Consider the following 17,479-nt stretch of genomic DNA (forward strand, 5'->3'; position numbering starts at 1 on the left):
TGACGACAGAAACAGCCATCAAGACAGCTGAACACAGGTGGACCCGTCACTCTCGGGTCAAGGTCTCTGAAGCCTCAGAGATTTGCACATCTCAGCTGGAGGAGAAGGCCGGGAGGCCGTGACTGACACTCTGCAGGAGTGGGCCAGAGCAGTAGCCAGTGCTTCGACATCAGAGGAAGCCCTGAGTGCCGACCCACAGATCATCTGCTGAAATAGTCTCTATGGGTATCCCTCCTCTAGAATCTCCACTCACTGGGGCGCTAATACTTGCAGCCATTGTTTCACGTTAAGTAGTTTCTGTGTCGTCAATTGCCACAGGTGCCGCAGAAGACAACGGGAAAATTAGACTAGCTAATTAGATCACACTATTAAAACATTTTCCTTAATAATTCGACTTTTATATGGTCAGCTAAGTTTAGGCCAGGAGTGGGAGAATCAATTTGCAGCCTTAGGAGAAGAAGTAGCAAAAGTTTTGAACCTTAGCAATTGCTGGCTCTGTGGAGGGCCAGGAGGATCTGAAGAGTGGCCATGGTTGGCTAGCCCAGCTGAACCTAAATGGTGGGTCAATGGGAGGGCCACAATGGCATGGGATTTGGGGCCAAAGAAGGAAGTCCATGGCCACTTCATTCTTCTCCAACAGGCACTTATTGCCTAAACAGGACAGGGCGGGTCTATGTAGGAAAAGGCGTTTGTCAATTGACTTTCTCTCTGGCTTTAAGCAATTGGGTTTGGCCCTCCAATTGCCCTCCTTACAATTGTTCCAAATATCAAAACAATTGCAATCAAATACCTGTTCAGCTCACTAATGGTAGCTGCGTAAGGTGTTCTTACGAAAAATATTTGGAAGCCTGTAAAGCAATGGGGAGGGACAAGGGGTTTTTTTGACCATCTATTTTTAAGCTGTCCCCACAAAAACTCCACAAGTAGAAGACATGTTGTTTGTGATTATCAGTGGGAATGGCAACACCGGATTGGAACTCAAAGCCTTTTAGTGAGTTCTGCTCCAAATCCAACCAAGCAACTTGCAGATGTAAATGTAGATGGGAACCCTGTGTGGGAGCTTGGAAATGCAAATACTGTGACCCTTATGGTGGGGCAGCTATTGTTGGAGGACAGTTAGGCCCAGGAATCCTGCTGTATTTTGACCCACCAATTGATGACCAAGGGTAGGAAGGCCCCTTTGCTAATGGAACATGGGCTTTGAAAGGACATTATTGGATTTGTGGCCAACATGCTTAGCTCAGGTTACCTCCAAACTGGTCAGGGATATGGTATATCCCTGGGGTATATTAGACCATTGTTCTTTTTGCTACTACAAATTCAGGGAAATTGCTTAGGAATCAAAATCTGTGAGGATTTAATTAGAGAAAAGCAGTCAGCTGAGGCAGCCTTGGCTGCAGGGAGCACCCCAAAACGGGGAAAAGATGAATGGCCACCAGAACAAGTTACGCAACACGATGGACCAGCCCCTTGGAAACCTAAGGAATTAATCCCAGATGCCTGGGAACCCATTTATCATTTCAATGAGATAATTAGGTTACAAGCTGTCTCAGAAATAATTACCAACCAGCCAGCCACAGCTCTTGACCGTCTTGCTGAGCAACCCACTTCAATGAGGAAAGTGGAATCTTCAACATTGGATGGTATTAGATTATCTGTTAGCAGAAGAAGGAGGAGTTTGTGGGAAATTCAATGACTCGAGCTGCTGTTTGCAAGCAGAGGACAGCGGAAATGTGGTCAAACAAATAACAAAGGAAATAACCTCAGCTCATGGACCTGTCCAAGTGTTGAAAGGATGGTAATGGGACATGTTTTCATGGTTAACTGGCCAGCTATGGGCTAAATGAATACCGTTTCTCCTCTTATATGCTATAGCAACTCTAATCTTTTGAGCATGCGTGACACCATGCTGGGTGCAGCTCTTTCAGCAGGTGGTCAAGGGGATGCCGCTAGCAGCCATGCCTACCTGATCCAGAAAGGACTACAAAAGGACAGAAAAGGATGTCACTGCAAATAATAGCAGAAGCCAAGAAGGCTCAAGAAGAAAAAATTAAATCAATGGTAATTAAGGTTTGTAAAGACAAATACAGATCAAATAAAAAGAGGAGGGATTAAAAGGAAGGAGCTGGATGAGTCTTTACAAACAGACCGTGTGAATTGGCCTGTAGACAAGGCTAGGAACTTATGGGGAGTGAAGTAACAGAAGAAACTATTAGTTCTCTAGAACTGTTACGAATCATCAGAGACTGTTGATTAATCCAGGGCGTGTTAAATTCCTGAACCTAGAGCAAGGCAACAAAGACTTAATAGAATTAGGAATGGGGTTTTTTTCTTCCTTTTCGATGCCAAAAGGGGGGGGTGCATATTAGAGGGGGACTTAGAGTAGGCAGTTCTGGAAGTCTGTATCTGCCGAATACCTCAGCCAGTGGGGAAAAGGGTGCTGTGGCCAGGAACTTGACATCAAAAGGGAGCTGCATCCCGCAACCGTTTGACAGACCCCAGGGGAAAAGCCCCATGGACTCTCCCTGTCGTCGAAGAATGTTGCAGGACTCCTCTGTCTCCTTTTCGGACATAAACCTCAGGCATCGTGGATTAATTTTCCCTAACGGCAGCGACCTGCTGCGTGCTCTCCGTGTTCCTCCCCAGCCCCCCGGCAGGTGTAAAATAGTTCCCGGCGGCTCCCACCGCGCGCGTTACAGACGGCTGCATGGTCCCGGGGCTGCCCGCAGTGCTCCCCTGCCCCGCATGGACTGCCCGCGGGCTGCGGAGCCACCTCGCCACCGGCGCGGCCAGGGCCGGGGCCCTTCTCGACAGCAGCCGAGGGGCTGCGGAGCGGGCGGCTGCGGGACGATCAGCCATTTTATGCCGCGCGGTGCTGCCGCCTCCATCTAGTGCTCCATCGCGCCGCCGGCCGACCCCGCCTGGCGCGTTCACGCTCGGCCGCGCTCGCCGCCCGCCCAGCCTCGCCGGAAGCTCTCCGGCCCGGGCCGTGCCCCGGCTCCGCCTGCGGTTCGGCAGGGCCCGGCCGCACGCGTGCTGCGTGGCTCGGAGCACCCGCGTTGCGCCGCAGGCCACGGGGAAGGCGGGGCGGGGCGGGCCGGCGCCATCGTGGTAGCGCGAGGAGAGGAGCGCCCGGGCGGGGCGGCGCGTGGCGCGGCGGTGAGCGCTTCTGCTTCCTGTCGCTCGGCGGCCGCCCTCGGCAGGTGCCGTGTGACCCCGCGGAGCGGCGGGGCCGGCCGGGCGGTGCGCGGCGAGGCTTTCGGCCAGCGGCGGCCGCAGCGAGAGTCTGCTGGCACTGCCCGTGCCGGTGGAGAGAGCGGGGATCCGAGGCCGGCCTTCCTAGGGTAACGAGGGGTGGCCGCCTTTGCCGCGCTGCCTAAGACGCAGGGCCCCGATCCAAGCAAACACGACACTTTTTATTTCCACATATTAGGAATATCCAAAATACAAATGCATATTCGTAACATTAACACCTCCCATTCTCCGCTTCATATGGAAATGAGCTTAAATGTCATTAAGCATGCATAGTGTGTGTCCTGAATGGAGTCAGTGGTCTTGAATTGGGTCAGTGGTCCCAAGAAAGATGAAGTAACTCATCTTCCTCATTTTGGCCTTTTTGCCTTTTTGAACTTTAACAATCCGAATTACTTTAGTGACCTCTTAAGTTTCCTCTTGCGTGACTTTTGAACGGGTTCCCACCAAGGGAGGAAATTGGTAATTGTCCTTGTTCCCTACACCAACTTATCAAAGTTTCTATTCCTCCTTCTAAGCACAGCTAAGCAAACATGCAAATGACAGATCATCAGTTATTTGGTAATCACATCTTAAAACCCCTTTCAGGTCCAGCTCTCTTAACTATTTTCATTAACTCTCACTGGGCCCAAATTCCTTCCTACTCTAACTAATCTCAACACAGCTAGCCTATAACTAAAATCGTTATAGTTCTTCTAAATCTATCTTTCACTCTGAAGAGGAAAGGCTGCAAGGAAAAGGCAAGGCAAGGTCAGTGAAAGCTTCTGTCCTGGCACATTTAGCAGTGTGAAGCGGAACCGCTGTTTGCTTTCCCTAAGGACTCTACGACACTGAGAGCATGTGCTTTTACATGGAGCTGAGAAGTGTGGAGATACAGCTAGAAAGCAGAAGTGAGAGCACTGCTAAACTCATGTCAGAAGTGGACGCGCTAACGCTGCTAGGCCGCAAACCATGGCAGGCAGTACGGCCTACCAGGAAATAGCTAGTATAAGGGAACGGCATGCTTGCTGTCGGTTAATGCTAGCTTGTAGTTTTGCAATGTTATTAAGAAACATAGATGTGGTTGTTATAGTGATTGCTGCTTATATAAGAATCTATTTTTAGTTACTGCTGAAAGGGTATACTCAGCTCTGTATCAATAAAATCGGCTTCTTGCATCCGAGCAATCTGCCCCGTCTCTTCCATCGCCGACCACCACAGGACAGAGAAGGAAAGTGAGAATCACCCGTATGTTGGGGTTTTAGTAGTTCTCCTTTTATTTTTTGGGGGTTTTTTTCTCTTAAGGAGCTTTCCCCCATACGCTAGGAGACAATAACGACTGGACACTTAAGAGAGACAAAAGAAGTTGTCACCGCTCAGGGGAGGGATGCAGCTGGCTACTCCCTTTAGCTGAGGTGTCTTGTGAGGGCAGAGATACAGTGAACTTTGGACTGGCAAAACGGGGTTGCATGCAGCCCCCAGCTCTTGTTCTCTCAAGCATTCGGAGGGGAGAGAGGCTGCGGTGGCTGTGGGGAGAACTGGTCACCACTGCAGGATTCCGTCTCCTGCTGCCTTTCTTCTACCGTGAGTGCAGCTCTGTTCGTAAGAGCGGCCGTTGCATTGGAACCTTCTTAACAGTCTACCTTCACTAAAAGAGGGACTCTTCACCATCTGCTCGGGTGCCTCAGGTGAGAAACCCCGGCATCCCAAGCCTGCCTTTCCCTGCCCCGCTCAGAGCAGGGCCGCTGCTGCCCCACCCCACCCCCCCCCGCCCCTTCTTTGCCACTGCTCCGAGTTTTCTATTCTATAGGAATAAAATCCCATATAAACACATGAATAGATTGAAGAGATTGACTGATAATATGGGTTTATTTACAAGCCTGATTGGCGCATTTAAGGCCTGATTGCCATACTACTCACAAACTACTATTAAATGTAACTCACTTTCAAATTTCTAAGAGTAAAATACGTATTTGCACTGTATTCAAAACTGCATGGCAAATTATTTCAGATATTATGGACAAAACGATGCGATAATCATCACATAATAAGAATTTGAAAAGTCAAGTAGGCAAGAGAAAACTGCTGGGATTTTGTCTGCCCGCATTCTGGACCACGGCTGTGTGAAAATGGTCTGTGAGCCAGGTGCAAAGGTGCACAGCAGGAACAGCACTGTCACCTAATAAACACCCCAGGTTTCTTTATTAATGACTCCCAGGAGTAGAAGAATGTGTCAAGTTTCCTACAGAGATCCATTTGGAGAGGAGAAATGTTTGGAGAGGAGCAAAATCACAGGAGTTCCCACTGTAGGCTATATCCCCGTTTCCTTGTATCCTTTCACTGCAGAAACCCATCTGATCCTGACTATTTGAATTCCAAGGACACACCAAACCACTTGCACGCACATCTGCTCACTGAGCCTGAGAAATGTGTTCTAGAGAAAAGGAAATGAGAAGGACCAGTGTAGATACAAAAATGCTGCTAGCGAGGATTTTCTTGCTATTTTCTAAGTCCGTGAGAGACTTTTCTCTCTCACAGAAGAGGGAGCAGAGTATGGAAACGACTAAGCCACCTGCAACCTTGAAAAGTCTTGTTTATGGTATAGTAGAAAAATATTTTGACAATGGATCTTTTAGGATTTTAGCCAATCACCCCAAGGGGTGGCTGATCCTTTGTCCAAATAGATTATGAAGAAGAAAGTCTGTAAAAGAGTTTGTAAAATAATTAAATGAATAAATCTTGCTGCACAATTCCTGCCTGCTGGATCTTCTCTCCTCCTCCTCCCTATGGCTGCGCGACATGATGATATAGCCTAGGGCCCAGGCCTGCGGTAATAGACCAGCATTACAAGTGAACTGCAACACGAGCAGCTAACACATTCCTCCTGTGATAAATGAGTGAACGATAAATATTGTCTTTCCCATATATGATTTTAACATTTAGAAGTGATCATGTACTATGTAGAAACAGGTAAAATACAGTTAAGTAAAAACAAGACTAGAGTAAATTGTAACTTCGAAAGAGTGGCAACATGTTGGGAAACGTCGTAATAAACACGTGATAATAAATGTCCTTTAAGTTGAGAAATGACAGAGGTAGAAACCCAGACATCTTAAAGAAACAAAGAAGATGAACCGCATGCATCCCAGGAAGTCTGTTATCTCATCAAAACTCACACCTCCCAAAGAATCTGTCGACTACAAATTAGGTTGGAGACTGAGGAGGCACCGGAGCGGGGTGCCTGCCTTCAATTCTGGAGCTATCCAGAGGACCGAGGCGGCAGCGTGCTGGCGTGCGCTGGCACAAGGGGGCACAGACAGGAGGGGGGGAAAAGTTGAGTGAAGTGTAAATTACTTTCTGGGCTTAAGGACTATGTTTAAAAAGTACTTAAGTTCACAGTAACATGAATGGAGCCACGCCTCTAGCAATATTGCTAAGTGCTCCTGCGCTGTGATATGCCTTTGTTCTACTAACAAATGTTCAATATTACGCTGCTGAAAATTCCGCTTGTGAATTCATCTTTCTCACATCTTCCCTTAAAATCAGTTCTAAGAATTTAGTGTGAAATACATTTAGGCTTGGTCCACAGGAATTTTAGTTCAAATAAACACATCTCAATGTTTTCCATCTTTCCCATTAAAGGCTATTGGTTTTGGCTCATTCTTTTGGCATTTTGCCAGCCATATGCTCAATGCTATTTCCTTAGGAATGAAAGCTGCAGCATGATATTACAAAGTGTTTGGTGAAACCTTTACCATGACTCTCAAGTCGCAACATGCCAGATCATCACTGGTTTGCAAAGCTGCTTGAAGATAGAAGGAAAGCGTCAAAGGTTTATGCATGAATCAGCATCCCCTTGTCACAACGTCATGCTGTAGTGATCCCTGCAGAGCTCTAAGACTGGATTTAAAAGAGAAAAGCTCAACACTGGCTCTTGAGTCAGCAGGTTGAAACATCCAAGATTGTACATCTATTACTTCTGTGCTAAAACGACTGTATGAAAACGTGTTACCATGATGGCAGTTTTATAGTACTCCATAGGAGACACCTCTTTAAATGACTCTGATATCCTTTCAGTGCTAAAATTGAGAAGGGGGTTGATCCATAGTTTACTCATGTAAACACGAGGGAACTACTAAGAGACAGCAAATGTTAATCACAAAACCTAAGCAGCAGCACTTGCCTTAATCTTGTCAAGATAAGAGGAACAGGATCTTTTGAAAACCAGCACAGAGATCGCTGAATCATCCGGTGAAGAACTGTGCATGCTCCAGAAAGAAAGGTAAAAAGTGCATTGTGACGGAGACTACTGATCTTTATCAGAAAGACCCCCGAGGAAGAAGGGCAGCCTTCCTCAGTGCGACCACCTGGCTACACAGCGCATGCGTGGCACGTCTGCTAATGATATCAATGACTTCCGAGAAGTAATTTCTAGAACTACTCCTATCCCAAGGAATGTGATGAATATTCAAAAAATTTACACATAATGCTGGACTGTATGGAGTGCTCTGCGTGGGTGTGTTAGGAGGAGCGATCCCCCACGCACCCAGCGCCAAATAAAGCAAATACCCGCTTCTCTGACTCTGTCTCTGAAGCATCTCTAGGCCTGGTTTTGGGCAATTCAAAATAGGTGAATACACATTACAACTACCCCTGAAGTTGCTCTGTAGGCAGATTTAAGAGGAAAGGATTTCATCTTCATCACTCTCCTTCTTTCTTGTTTTGACAGAATTAAGAACTTGTAAAAAATCTGATATCACTGATGCTCACCACCCCTCCAATTAGACTACGCTCACTTACACTGTGCTGAGGACAACAAAGTCCAGAGCTTTGGCTATCTCCCGCTTCTGCCCTAGGAATTGCTTCCAGTGCTGTACCTTTGCTCCAGCTGCGAAACCAAACCAGCAGAACCAAGGAAGTTCTCTCTGAATGAACCAAGATTTCTCTAGAAGGCGACAACGGCAGTCATGGCAGTGAACACTGCTCTTCACTGGGCCATTCCTCTGAAAAAAGACATGCACCACCTCTCAACCTAAACCGTTAAGCCTCCTGGTGATGCTGACTGACAAAGTGTCCAAATGCAGTTAGATTCCAACAGCTCCTTCCAATGACCTGGCAACAGAGCTTTGCAGACTTGCAACAGTGCAATAAACTAAAGGGGCTATGTTTCATGGCTGTTTTTCAAACATCATTGATTTATGTCCCTATGCTGGGTTAAGTGAAGGTGGCCCGTCCACCTTGATCAAAGTCAGCAGAATTTTGGCCCAATCTGCTGTTATGCAACACATCATGGAACGATCTCTTGGTGTTGATGCAAAATTCCCACTGAAGTGCCAGTCGCTGCATGACTTAAGGCTACCTACTCGCAGAGTGTCCACTCCACTGCCACACCCATTTTCTGGCCACCTTTAAATGACTGGGCACTCTTACTTTTTCAAACATTCCTCAGGGGTATGTGACCACCATCTTCTCCTTTCTGAAGTTCAGGAACCTAATTTAAAAGTAGTACTAGCAATACCAGTTTATCCAAAATCCATTTGCGCCATCAACAAACTCCGAGCAAGCGCTGAGAATTAGTTTCAAGACTTTTACATATTTTTACAGTGGGCTTTTTGTTTGCTTCTTTGTTTTTAAAGTAGATGGAGTAGTCCGCTGTTTCCCTGAGGCTACCGGGGGTGCAAGCAGGCAGGCAGAGCCCTGGCGTGGGCGGCACAGGGGACCCCAGGCGCTGACGGCTGCCACCGGCGTGCGCCAGGTCGGGACCGGCAGGCAAGGCTGCGCCCCGCGTCTGCCACAACACCTGCAGCTTCTGCAGCCTGAAACACAGCTGGCTCAGGGGTTTAAATCAAGAGCCAAAATATCTTGCTGGTCAATTTGGGGCAGAGAAAGGTCATCACTTCTAGCATGGCATAAGCCTGCCACTACATTTCTGTGAAGGACAATCACCTTGTTGGAGTGAAACTCCTGGGTAAAATACTGAAGCGCTTTCAGATTCATATTAGCCGACATTTCGGTGACCTTCTTTTATACCTGCCTTGCTTCATACTGCTGGTTTTGGGCACAAGTTCTTTGTACACTATCCTGGAAATTAAAAAAATCAGAAACAACACCCACCCCTCCCCCACCACCACCCCTTCCCCAGCCACAACCCTAACAAAACCAACCTCCAGAATGTTCAGGATTTCAAATGAGAACAAGCATAGATGGGACAAAAAAAGAAGGATCCTCCTTAGACATTTGTGCATGCAGTGCCCTGCAAGCAACTAAGTTCTACTTCTCGTACACCAAATACCTGTCTTCGGAACTCCTTGTTCTCCATTCAAACCCTTCTGGGAGGGTAATCGAGGAGATACTCTACATATTTTTAGCACATGTTGCACTAGGCAATTAAATCCAGTGCACAGCATTACTTGACTAACTGAGGCGGTGACAAGGTCAATTAAGACCTGTTCATATCTTAATTTGGAGCTCTTCCAACTGCTTGAAAAGTGAAGCCTTGGACATTGAAGGTTCAGACTAAGGAGAATCCAAAACGTGGACAGCATCTCCCTTCTGCTGGAAGCCTTGAAGTTCACCACTGCACTCTGCAGCCTACACAGATCATCTGAGTACTGTAAAAGTTCTCCAGGGAAGAACAAGAACAAGGCTAATGCTTGCACACAAACGCTGACCAAAAGCACTTGATGCTCTTGGACAAAAAGATGTAACCTTCACTTTTGGAAAGACAAGGTGACTATGGTTGTCTCTACAGTACTCGTAGGAAAAAATCCCTCAAGTTTTGTAAAACCTCTTTTCAGGGCTTTGTTAACTTCATTTTTGTTAAGAATTGGGGAACGCAGAGAGACCTGTCACGTTTTTGCAAAATGCCATAGAAACTGCTACACTCACCTCAACAACAGTCCAAATAACCTTCTCTGCAAATACTGACCATATGCAGTTCTGGTTGATACTAACCCCCATTACCTAAGAAAAGGAACAACTCGGCAAGCTGTTTGCAAAGATGAACAACTTAGCACGATTGCGGCTGATGACATGCCCTGACCTTTTCTGCCTTCAGCTGTGGGTGCCGTACCCTCCTACCCTCACACATGCCACTCAAAGCTCCTTGCGTGGAGCTCTTGCACCACCTATGACAGCAACTGTGCCAAGCCGCCACCCTTCTTCAGCACCATCGCACCTACTACAAGGTAGCTGAATCAGAGGGAAAAGGACGTCGCCAATGGAGGCAAGTTGCTCCCCCTGACAGCTAAGCTCCAACTTTGGTGTCCCTTGTGTCCTCCCCAGGACGGGCGGGAAAACGCCTCGGCGGAGCGCAGCGCTGGGCGGGAGCGGCCGGCAGAGCACCGAGCGCGCTCCCCACTCCCTCCCGCCCGCGCCGCTGCGGAGACCTCGGGTTCACCGGAATCGGCCACGTGCTGCACGGAGGGCAGCGCGGCAAAGGCGGTCGCCCCTCGTTACCCTAGGAAGGCCGGCCTCGGATCCCCGCTCTCTCCACCGGCACGGGCAGTGCCAGCAGACTCTCGCTGCGGCCGCCGCTGGCCGAAAGCCTCGCCGCGCACCGCCCGGCCGGCCCCGCCGCTCCGCGGGGTCACACGGCACCTGCCGAGGGCGGCCGCCGAGCGACAGGAAGCAGAAGCGCTCACCGCCGCGCCACTCGCCGCCCCGCCCGGGCGCTCCTCCCCTCGCGCTACCACGATGGCGCCGGCCCGCCCCGCCCCGCCTTCCCCGTGGCCTGCGGCGCAACGCGGGTGCTCCGAGCCACGCAGCACGCGTGCGGCCGGGCCCTGCCGAACCGCAGGCGGAGCCGGGGCACGGCCCGGGCCGGAGAGCTTCCGGCGAGGCTGGGCGGGCGGCGAGCGCGGCCGAGCGTGAACGCGCCAGGCGGGGTCGGCCGGCGGCGCGATGGAGCACTAGATGGAGGCGGCAGCACCGCGCGGCATAAAATGGCTGATCGTCCCGCAGCCGCCCGCTCCGCAGCCCCTCGGCTGCTGTCGAGAAGGGCCCCGGCCCTGGCCGCGCCGGTGGCGAGGTGGCTCCGCAGCCCGCGGGCAGCCCTTGCGGAGCAGGGGAGCACTGCGAGCAGCCCCGGGGCCGCGCAGCCGTCTGTAACGCGTGGTGGGAGCCGCCGGGAACTATTTTACACCTGCCGGGGGGCTGGGGAGGAGCACGGAGAGCACGCAGCAGGTCGCTGCCGTTAGGGAAAATTAATCCACGATGCCTGAGGTTTATGTCCGAAAAGGAGACAGAGGAGTCCTGCAACATTCTTCGACGACAGGGAGAGTCCATGGGGCTTTTCCCCTGGGGTCTGTCAAACGGTTGCGGGATGCAGCCCCTTTTTTATGCCAAGTTCCTGGCCACAAGGCCCTCTTCCTTTTCCCCACTGGCTGAGGTATTCGGCAGATACAGACTTCCGGAACTGCCTACTCGATGCCCTCCTCTAATATGCACCCCCCCTTTTGGCATCGAAAAGGAAGAAAAAGAAACCATTCCTAATTCTATTAAGTCTTTGTTGCCTTGCTCTAGGTTCAGGAATTTAACACGCCCTGGATTAATCAACAGTCTCTGATGATTCGTAACAGTTCTAGAGAACTAATAGTTTCTTCTGTTACTTCACTCCCCATAAGTTCCTAGCCTTGTCTACAGGCCAATTCACACGGTCTGTTTGTAAAGACTCATCCAGCTCCTTCCTTTTAATCCCTCCTCTTTTTATTTGATCTGTATTTGTCTTTACAAACCTTAATTACCATTGATTTAATTTCTTCTTCTTGAGCCTTCTTGGCTTCTGCTATTATTTGCAGTGACATCCTTTTCTGTCCTTTTGTAGTCCTTTCTGGATCAGGTAGGCATGGCTGCTAGCGGCATCCCCTTGACCACCTGCTGAAAGAGCTGCACCCAGCATGGTGTCACGCATGCTCAAAAGATTAGAGTTGCTATAGCATATAAGAGGAGAAACGGTATTCATTTAGTGTTGGGGTCTCCCCCCCTGCCATGGAGCCCTGGGAGATGGGCCCTGGGCGAGAGACACGGGGTTTCCCTGCCCCTGGTCAGCTTCATTCCCCATTGGTTGGTTTGTGTTCCCCGGTGTGGCCAAGGACCCTCGGGTCCCGTGACTGGGGGAGTTCCTGAGCAGAGCCCCGGCCATGCGGCTGGAGAAATAAAGACCTCCGAAACATCTACCACCAATCTGTCCATATATACTTCTTTTCCACGGGATTCCTGGTTTGATATAGGCGTGTTACAGTAATCCCTGCTGTAACAATTTAGCCCATAGCTGGCCAGTTAGCCAGGAAAACATGTCCCATTACCATCCTTTTAACACTTGGACAGGTCCATGAGCTGAGGTTATTTCCTTTGTTATTTGTTTGACCACATTTCCGCTGTCATCTGCTTGCAAACAGCAGCTCGAGTCATTGAATTTCCCACAAACTCCTCCTTCTTCTGCTAACAGATAATCTAATACCATCCAATGTTGAAAATACCGCTTTCCTCATTGAAGTGGGTTGCTCAGCAAGACGGTCAAGAGCTGTGGCTGGCTGGTTGGTAATTATTTCTGAGACAGCTTGTAACCTAATTATCTCATTGAAATGATAAATGGGTTCCCAGGCATCTGGGATTAATTCCTTAGGTTTCCAAGGGGCTGGTCCATCGTGTTGCGTAACTTGTTCTGGTGGCCATTCATCTTTTCCCCGTTTTGGGGTGCTCCCTGCAGCCAAGGCTGCCTCAGCTGACTGCTTTTCTCTAATTAAATCCTCACAGATTTTGATTCCTAAGCGATTTCCCTGAATTTGTAGTAGCAAAAAGAACAATGGTCTAAGATATACACTATATCCCTGACCAGTTTGGAGGTAACCTGAGCTAAGCATGTTGGCCACAAATCCAATAATGTCCTTTCAAAGCCCGTGTTCCATTAGCAAAGGGGCCTTCCTACCCTTGGTCATCAATTGGCGGGTCAAAATACAGCAGGATTCCCGGGCCTAACGGTCCTCCAACAATAGCTGCCCCACCATAAGGGTCACAGTATTTGCATTTCCAAGCTCCCACACAGGGTTCCCATCTACATTTACATCTGCAAGCTGTTTGGTTGGATTTGGAGCAGAACTCACTAAAAGGCTTTGAGTTCCAATCCGGTGTTGCCATTCCCACTGATAATCACAAACAACATGTCTTCTACTTGTGGAATTTTTGTGGGGACAGCTTAAAAATAGGTGGTCAAAAAAACCCCTTGTCCCTCCCCATTGCTTTACAGGCTTCCAAATGTTTTTGGTAAGTGTGGTAAGAACACCTTACGCAGCTACCATTAGTGAGCTGAACAGCTATTTGATTGCATTTGTCTTGATATTTGGAACAATTGTAAGGAGGGCAATTGTGGGTCCAAAGCCAATTGTTTAAAGCCAGAGGGAAAGTCAATTGACAAACGCCTTTTCCTACATAGACCCGCCCTGTCCTGTTTAGGCAATAAGTGCCTGTTGGAGAAGAATGAAGTGGCCATGTGTTGGCGAGGATGAAAGTTTGGTAAGAAAGTTTCACAGGTATGTAGGCTTGGCAGAAAGGTCTGTGAATGTAGAAGCTGGGGATGAGGTAGAAATGGAAGCAAGTTTTGATATAGAATAAAAGATGTTTTGCTGAAACAGTGATCGCTGAGTAACTGAGAAGGCAAAGGTTGGAGATGAGTTGGAAGGAGATTTTTAGGAGCAGGACAAAGGTATGTGATTACAAACAAAGACATGTTTTTCACCAAGTAAGTAAGTCTCAAGAAGAGCATAAGTCAATAGAAAACGTGTCTTTACCAAAAAGAAAGATATGGCAGGCAAACAAGAAATGTTGATGTAGCAAGAAGAAGAAAGGTCTAAGAATTCTCCACTGTAAGCTGAAATTGTAACTTACTTACTCTTGTGATTGGATAATAATGACTAGAATATGGTGATGGTAGTAGCTATGATAGGCTATAGGCAAATGTAAAGGTATTGGGTATGGTGCTTATTGGTTGTTATGTGTTAAGATACTCTGCAAAGAAAAGTCTAGAATGCTTTGTAACTTGAACAGAAAGCGGCTTCAGGTATGCCTACAGCTGGAGCTGGCAGCTGTAGGGCTGGCTCTGGATACCCGCTCCCTGAACTGCTGTAACTTCGCCTATGCAAGAAACAGCTTTCAAGAGAGCCACCTGAAGTCCAGACATCCTTCGTGAAACCTTCTCCTATAGCCATGGACTTCCTTCTTTGGCCCTTTGGTCCTAGTATGGACCTCATGTCGGGTGTTGAGCCACCACTTAGGTTCAGCTGGGCTAGCCAACCATAGGCACTCTTCAGATCCTCCTGGCCCTCCACAGAGCCAGCAATTGCTAAGGTTCAAAACTTTTGCTACTTCTTCTCCTAAGGCTGCCAATTGATTCTCCCACTCCTGGCCTAAACTTAGCTGACCATATAAAAGTAGAACTAGTAAGGAAAATGTTTTAATAATGTGATCTAATTAGCTAGTCTAATTTTCCCGTTGTCTTCTGCAGCACCTGTGGCAATTGACGACACAGAAACTACTTAACGTGAAACAATGGCTGCAAGTATTAGCGCCCCAGTGAGTGGAGATTCTAGAGGAGGGATGCCCATAGAGACTATTTCAGCAGATGGTCTGTGGGTAGGCACGCAGGGCTTCCTCTGATGTCGAAGCACTGGCTACTGCTCCGGCCTACTCCTGCAGAGTGTCAGTCACGGCCTCCCGGCCTTCTCCTCCAGCTGAGATGTGCAAATCTCTGAGGCTTCAGAGACCTTGACCCGAGAGTGACGGGTCCACCTGTGTTCAGCTGTCTTGATGGCTGTTTCTGTCGTCAGTGACACTTGGAATGGGCCACGCCATTTCACCGCCACTGGCGCTTCTTTCTACTCCTTAACTAGGACTCAATCTCCTGGTTGGATGTTACAAGCAGCAAAGTCCAAAGGTGGGGCTTGTGCCAGCTGAGCTTCCTGTTGAAGGGGTTTCACAAGAAGCAGTATCCTGGCCACAGATGGTTTTAAATATACATCACTTACCTCTACTCCCCCACTAGGTTGAGACTTACCCGGGTAATTCGTAACAACGACGGAAAGGGGGATAACGGAATCTCTCTTCTGGGTCGGGCTCTCATTCTCGCCAAAGCCAATGTCCAAAGCCCTAGCCATGGCATCTTGGTTTCTATTACCAGCTTCAAAAGGTGTTTCTTTCTCTATTCATTGTTTTCTACCCCAGCCGAGCTCTGGGGGTGCCAGGGCCTATGGAGGTTCCATTGTGTTCCTAAAGAAGCCAAAACCCCTTGAAGGATCTTTCCTGTAAAATGAGTTCCCCTATCTGAGTCTATTGCTTCTACAATGCTGTATCTTGGAATGATTTGTTCCAAAGATGCCTTAATAACTGATCCTGTCATTGCTGAAGCAGTTGGAAATGCCTCTGGCCACCTTGCTAGCTGACATACCATTAGCAGAAGATATGAAGCCTTCCCACTTGGGGCATCTCAGGAAAATCCACCTGGCATCTTTGGAAGGGACATGCAGCCCAAGGCCTCCCTCCCCTGGCAAGTTACTTTGTAACTTGGCTGTTTGCTTTAGCACAGATCAAGCAACCTTCAACAGCTCGTTTTGCCAGTCTAAAAAGACCCCCAGCAACATACAGCATGAGGAAGGCTTCTGCCAATCCTCAGGAAGTGCAAGGACTCTCTTCACGGAGTTCTTTTAATATTGGTGGGGCCAAAGCTTCTGGTATCTCTTGTTTGCCATCCCTTATAAACCAATTCTTGTCTTTTTTCTCTGCCACACGGCTTTTTACTGTATCTCGAACTCCTCTGGTAGAAAAGACAGCTTCCCGGGCAGTGATGGAGTCGCTGGGAGCAAAGGGGGCATCTTGGAGAGTTCTGGCAGAAGTGTTGCTTTCTGAATTTCTTCATCCACCAAAAAGGAGACAGAGGAGTCCTGGAACATTCTTCAACTACAGGGAGAGGCCATGGGGCTTTTGCCATGGAGTCTCTCAACTGATTGCGGGACGCAGCCCCCTTTTTATGCTAAGTTCCTGGCAACAGCACCCTCTGAGGTACTCGGGAATGACAGACTTCCGGAACTGCCTACTCTATGCTCCCCTCTAATAGGCACCCCCCTCTTGCTATGGAAAAGGAAGAAAACGAAACTATTCCTAATGCTATTAAGTCTTTGTTGCCTTGCTCTAGGTTCAGGAATTTAACACGGCCTTGGCTGAGCAACAGTCTCTGTCGATTAGTAACAGTTTCTAGAACTAACACTTTCTTCTGTTACTCCCCTACCAGTAAATTCCTAGCCTTGTCTAAGGACGGATTCACACGGTCTCTTTGTAAAGACACATCCATGTTACTCCTTTCACTCCCACACCTTCTTGGAGGTGGGACGGCTCCCCCTGGCACAGCACCTGGCACAAAACCCCCCTATGCGCACACGCACACCTGCACTTACCCTGCACTCCGCTGCACACACACACACACACACCTCCCGCACACTAACACCCCCCTCCACATCCCCACCATGCTACTTGCAGTGGCCCCGCCCCTGCCATCCCGGCCGGCTGGCAGCACCCACTCCTCACATGCTTCCCCATGCCTTGCGTTTCCTTGCTGCCCCCTCTGTAGCCTTCCCTCAACCTGCCTTTTCTCCACTGCCTTGCATTGGCTTGCTCACCCATCCCCCACCTGACTTCCTTTCACATTCATCTAGGTCTGGCCTCACCTTTCCTTTTCCTTCTAGGACCCTCATTGCCCTGCCTCGCCTCGCCAAGCAAGGCCACACAGAGCAGTTGGTCCTGGCCACTTTTGTGTACCAGCAGTCCTCGAATGTACTTCTCACCTGCCTTGCCTATCCTTGCCTTGCCTTGGCAACACAACAGTTTCCTTGCCTTGCCCTGCTAGCTCTCTGGAGCCTTGCATTCCTTTGCACGTCCATGCCCCGCCCTTGACCTGCCTACTGCTTTCCTCCAGGGCCTTGGCTTGCCAAGCCCTTCTTGTTTCTGCCTGGCCTACCCATCAGTGGACTTTCCTTCCTACGGCCAGCCTTGCCTCTAACGTCTGGGCCTTCTCTTGCCTACCACTCCATTTGCTTTCCCCTCACTGCTCTGGCCTTGCTTACCTCTCCCTTGACTTGCCCACAATTGCCTGCACTTGTTTTGCAGCGCCTTGCCTGCATGGAAGGCAAGGCCAAGAGTGGTAAGCAGGGCAAAGCAAAGCCAGCAAGTTGTAGGTAGTGCGAGGCAAGGCAGACGTAGGCAA

Source organism: Corvus hawaiiensis, chromosome 10, assembly GCF_020740725.1.
Source record: "Corvus hawaiiensis isolate bCorHaw1 chromosome 10, bCorHaw1.pri.cur, whole genome shotgun sequence".
In the NCBI taxonomy this organism is placed as follows: domain Eukaryota; kingdom Metazoa; phylum Chordata; class Aves; order Passeriformes; family Corvidae; genus Corvus; species Corvus hawaiiensis.